Source organism: Rhipicephalus microplus, unplaced genomic scaffold, assembly GCF_043290135.1.
Source record: "Rhipicephalus microplus isolate Deutch F79 unplaced genomic scaffold, USDA_Rmic scaffold_366, whole genome shotgun sequence".
Taxonomy (NCBI): domain Eukaryota; kingdom Metazoa; phylum Arthropoda; class Arachnida; order Ixodida; family Ixodidae; genus Rhipicephalus; species Rhipicephalus microplus.
The window spans coordinates 83,370-87,500 of record NW_027464932.1 but is presented as its reverse complement, the minus strand read 5'-3'; the positions used below and the strand labels follow the sequence as shown (position 1 = coordinate 87,500).

The 4,131-nt window shown below is 57.3% G+C and overlaps 1 non-coding gene across 1 annotated transcript; it reads right to left on the bottom strand.

Annotated features, from left to right (window-relative positions):
* Nucleotides 1–1,703: 1,703 nt before the first annotated feature.
* Nucleotides 1,704–3,518, bottom strand: LOC142794049 (small subunit ribosomal RNA). The gene has a single exon (XR_012892031.1). It is a non-coding gene; the product is annotated as a small subunit ribosomal RNA (ribosomal RNA).
* Nucleotides 3,519–4,131: the final 613 nt, after the last annotated feature.

Below are 4,131 nucleotides of genomic sequence, written 5' to 3'. Positions count from 1 at the left end.
TCAATTCCGTACAGTCAAAACCAAACGTTTCTGGCACTCGGCCAAACAGTGGCCAAGAAGGGCGCTTTTCAGCGCACGCTTGGACTCCAAAACTCTGCCGCGCCTTTTTCGGCTGCCGCAAATCGAGCAAACGGTGTGTTTCGGACGGCGTTTCGCTTCCGCTACTTGCGAGTGCTTTCGTGGTCCACCCCTCTATAAATACTCGGGAGGCGTCGAAGCCGGTTCTCCAAGCCGGACCCGTAGGTATCGTTGTGTGCTCGCTCTCATTGGCCCGCCTAACCAGAAAATGCCTGCGGTACACCCATTTGGATAAGAGTGCACGCAGATGCGGGCCTCGACGGCTACACATTTCCTCGGGCGGCCGCCTCCCGGCCTCCGTGGAGCGCGGGATGCACGGTCCCATCGACAAGCCTCTCCCGTTTTTACCGTGGCGTCGCGGTTCACCACGGCGGGCGGGTCGGTCTCCTCCGCATAAAAAGGGGGACCCCCGCTTTTTGTTCCACGAAATCGCACAAGCTTTTTTCGCATCCACGGTTTGCCACCGCACACCAAAATGCCGATCCGGCTGCCTACTTTAGCCAACAGGTGGAGCCAGGCGCGCCGTACTTGCGCGGCACTTCCCACGTCCACCGAAGTCGGTGCCAAGGACCACTTTCGGCGCCGGAGCCGCGTACGAGCCTACTCGAGGCGGAAGAACGAAGCCAGCAAGGGCCTGGCCGCAAGTGCGTTCAATTGTCGGGACGTCCAAGTCCCTCGTTCTTCCGTGCTTCCTCTTTCGGCAAGTCGTTGCGGCACCTTCCCAAAGCGCGCAGACCCGCTAATCGCGACGAGCGCGACGTGGCCGTGCCGCCTTTCCCTCGGCAGCAAGCAAAACGCCTGGCAACGTCGACGCTCCCCTAACCGCGATCTCGCACCGTGTTTCGTGTGGCGAATTCAAAAGCCGGCCGGCGCTGCTGCAACCATTACGGTCGGTACGCATACGCCGCGGAGGGCGGGACGGTCATCGGAGCGTGCGGTTCCTCCATCGAGTACTGCGCACCTCGGCCGTCGCATCGCCGTGCCATGACCGGCCGCGCGTCAACGCGAACCGGTGCCAGCGAGATCCCTCGCCTGCAAGAACCGACCGGCAGCCTCCGTCACCCGAGGACGCGGAGGCGCTTGCCGCGGACGGCGGGACGGTATGCACTGGTGCACAGCGGACCCGTCACATCGCCAGTTCCTTGACCGACCGCCGACGCTTGTGCCGTTCCTCTCGTACTTGGCAGTCGCCGCGCGATTGTCGGGTCTCGTTCTTGCACGCTCGAACGGTCGGGAGGGCACTCGGCTGGCGTTTCGGGAACGCGCAGCCTCGCCTTCTACCGACGTAACCACGACTCGCCGTTCGCGCTCCGCCGCTCCTGTTTACAGTACTAGGCGGTCCCGCAGCGGTCGGGTCGCGCATTTCGAGCGCTTCGAGCCACGGTGCAGTGGCGGGTCGAAAGCCGACCTATGAGTGCGTTGCGCCGTTTGTACCCGCGTCCGCCACCTGGCCGACCGTCCAAGGTCGCGGTGTTGGCGTCCGCTGGGCGCAACAATTTGTCACGGGGTGCCGCTCCACATTCAGGCAGCCCCGTGGGGAAAAGCCGACCCCGCGTCCAAACGGGGTCAGCGGCAGAAAGTGTCGGGCGCAGACGCAGCTGAGGCGCTCACCCTTCACAATCCGTTAATGATCCTTCCGCAGGTTCACCTACGGAAACCTTGTTACGACTTTTACTTCCTCTAAATGATCAAGTTTGGTCATCTTTCCAACAGACCGGCGCAACCGAAAGGCCGCGCCGGACATCGGTCCGAAGACCTCACTAAATCATTCAATCGGTAGTAGCGACGGGCGGTGTGTACAAAGGGCAGGGACGTAATCAACGCGAGCTTATGACTCGCGCTTACTGGGAATTCCTCGTTCAAGGGGAACAATTGCAAGCCCCTATCCCAATCACGAAAGAAGTTCCACGGGTTACCCAGTCTTTTCAGACAGGGATAAAGACACGCTGCTTCCTTCAGTGTAGCGCGCGTGCGGCCCCGGACATCTAAGGGCATCACAGACCTGTTATTGCTCTGTTTCGTGCGGCTAGGAGCCGCTTGTCCCTCTAAGAAGGTTGTAAGGTGCTGGGAACCCCGCACCTATTTAATAGGCTAGAGTCTCGTTCGTTATCGGAATTAACCAGACAAATCGCTCCACCAACTAAGAACGGCCATGCACCACCATCCACCGAATCAAGAAAGAGCTCTCAATCTGTCAATCCTCCCAGTGTCCGGGCCGGGTAAGTTTTCCCGTGTTGAGTCAAATTAAGCCGCAGGCTCCACTCCTGGTGGTGCCCTTCCGTCAATTCCTTTAAGTTTCAGCTTTGCAACCATACTTCCCCCGGAACCCAAATACTTTGGTTTCCCGGAAGCTGCCCGCCGAGTCATTTGAGTAACTCAGGCGGATCGCTGGTTGGCATCGTTTATGGTCAGAACTAGGGCGGTATCTGATCGCCTTCGAACCTCTGACTTTCGTTCTTGATCAATGAAAACATTCTTGGCAAATGCTTTCGCAGTAGTTCGTCTTGCGACGGTCCAAGAATTTCACCTCTAGCGCCGCAATACGAATGCCCCCGTCCGTCCCTCTTAATCATTACCTCGTATTCCAAAAACCAACAGAACAGAAACGAGGTCTTGTTCTATTATTCCATGCAAGTTTATTCAGGCGACTCGCCTGCGTTGAGCACTCTAATTTTTTCAAAGTAAAAGCACCGGCCATCTCGAGGCACACAATGAAGTGCACCAAGAAAGAACCGGCATGATGTTCAGTCCGAGCCGTCGCATCGGGTAGATGCACTACTCGTCTGGAACTGAGATCCAACTACGAGCTTTTTAACCGCAGCAGCTTTAGTATACGCTATTGGAGCTGGAATTACCGCGGCTGCTGGCACCAGACTTGCCCTCCAATTGATCCTCGTTAAAGGATTTAGAGTGTACTCATTTCAATTACGGGGCCTCAAAAGAGTCCCGTATTGTTATTTTTCGTCACTACCTCCCCGTGCCGGGAGTGGGTAATTTGCGCGCCTGCTGCCTTCCTTGGATGTGGTAGCCGTTTCTCAGGCTCCCTCTCCGGAATCGAACCCTGATTCTCCGTTACCCGTAACAACCATGGTAAGCAAGTAACCTACCATCGAAAGTTGATAAGGCAGACACTTGAAAGAAACGTCGCCGGCTCGTGGCCATGCGATCAGCACAAAGTTATCCAGAGTCACCACACAATACGGGCCGAAACCCGATCGATCTTGGTCTAATAAAAGCACCCGTTACCCAAAGGGCTCCAGGCTCACTGCATGTATTAGCTCTAGAATTGCCACAGTTATCCAAGTAGGAAGAAACGATCTAAGGAACCATAACTGATTTAATGAGCCATTCGCGGTTTCGCCTTATTTCGGCATGTACTTAGACATGCATGGCTTAATCTTTGAGACAAGCATATGATTACTGGCAGGATCAACCAGGTAATCGTTCGACTGCGCGTCCGTCCTCGCCCTCGGCGGGCCGGACGCAGTCTGTGTGCGGCGGAGGCCACCTTCAGGCGCCCCAACACGCTTATTTTGCACTCCGAGATGACGGCGTTCGAGCTCGCTACGGCACAACCTTCCCGAAAGACGAGTGGGAGCCGTGCGGCAAGAAGCACGTTCATGCTCGCTCTTTTTCGTTGCATCGACTCGGTCGCGCCGTGCGGGTTGCCCAAGCCCGCTGCACTGTCGGTGGACCGGCCGGAACTAGCAACGGAGCCGAGACTGCAAAGCCGCCAGACGACGGGTCACGCCCGCGTCTTCGGCGCTTTCGCATCTGAATCGCCCGAGGACGACACGGAACACACCTCGATATCGTGGTAAAACGGCACCGTCCGACAACCAGCCCCTAACGCATCAAGCGGATGAGGCTGCAGACGACTGCCGTGGATTCCCCTGGAGCAGACCCGAGGACACGCTTGACGAGGCCGAAGCCCGCCGCATATCAGACACCCGGTCGCTTTCGCGTACGCCGCTCACGAGAACCCCCACATAATAGCAGCGATAAGTACCCAGACCTCCTTGGGCCCTAATACGAGCGTACTCGAGAAAATTT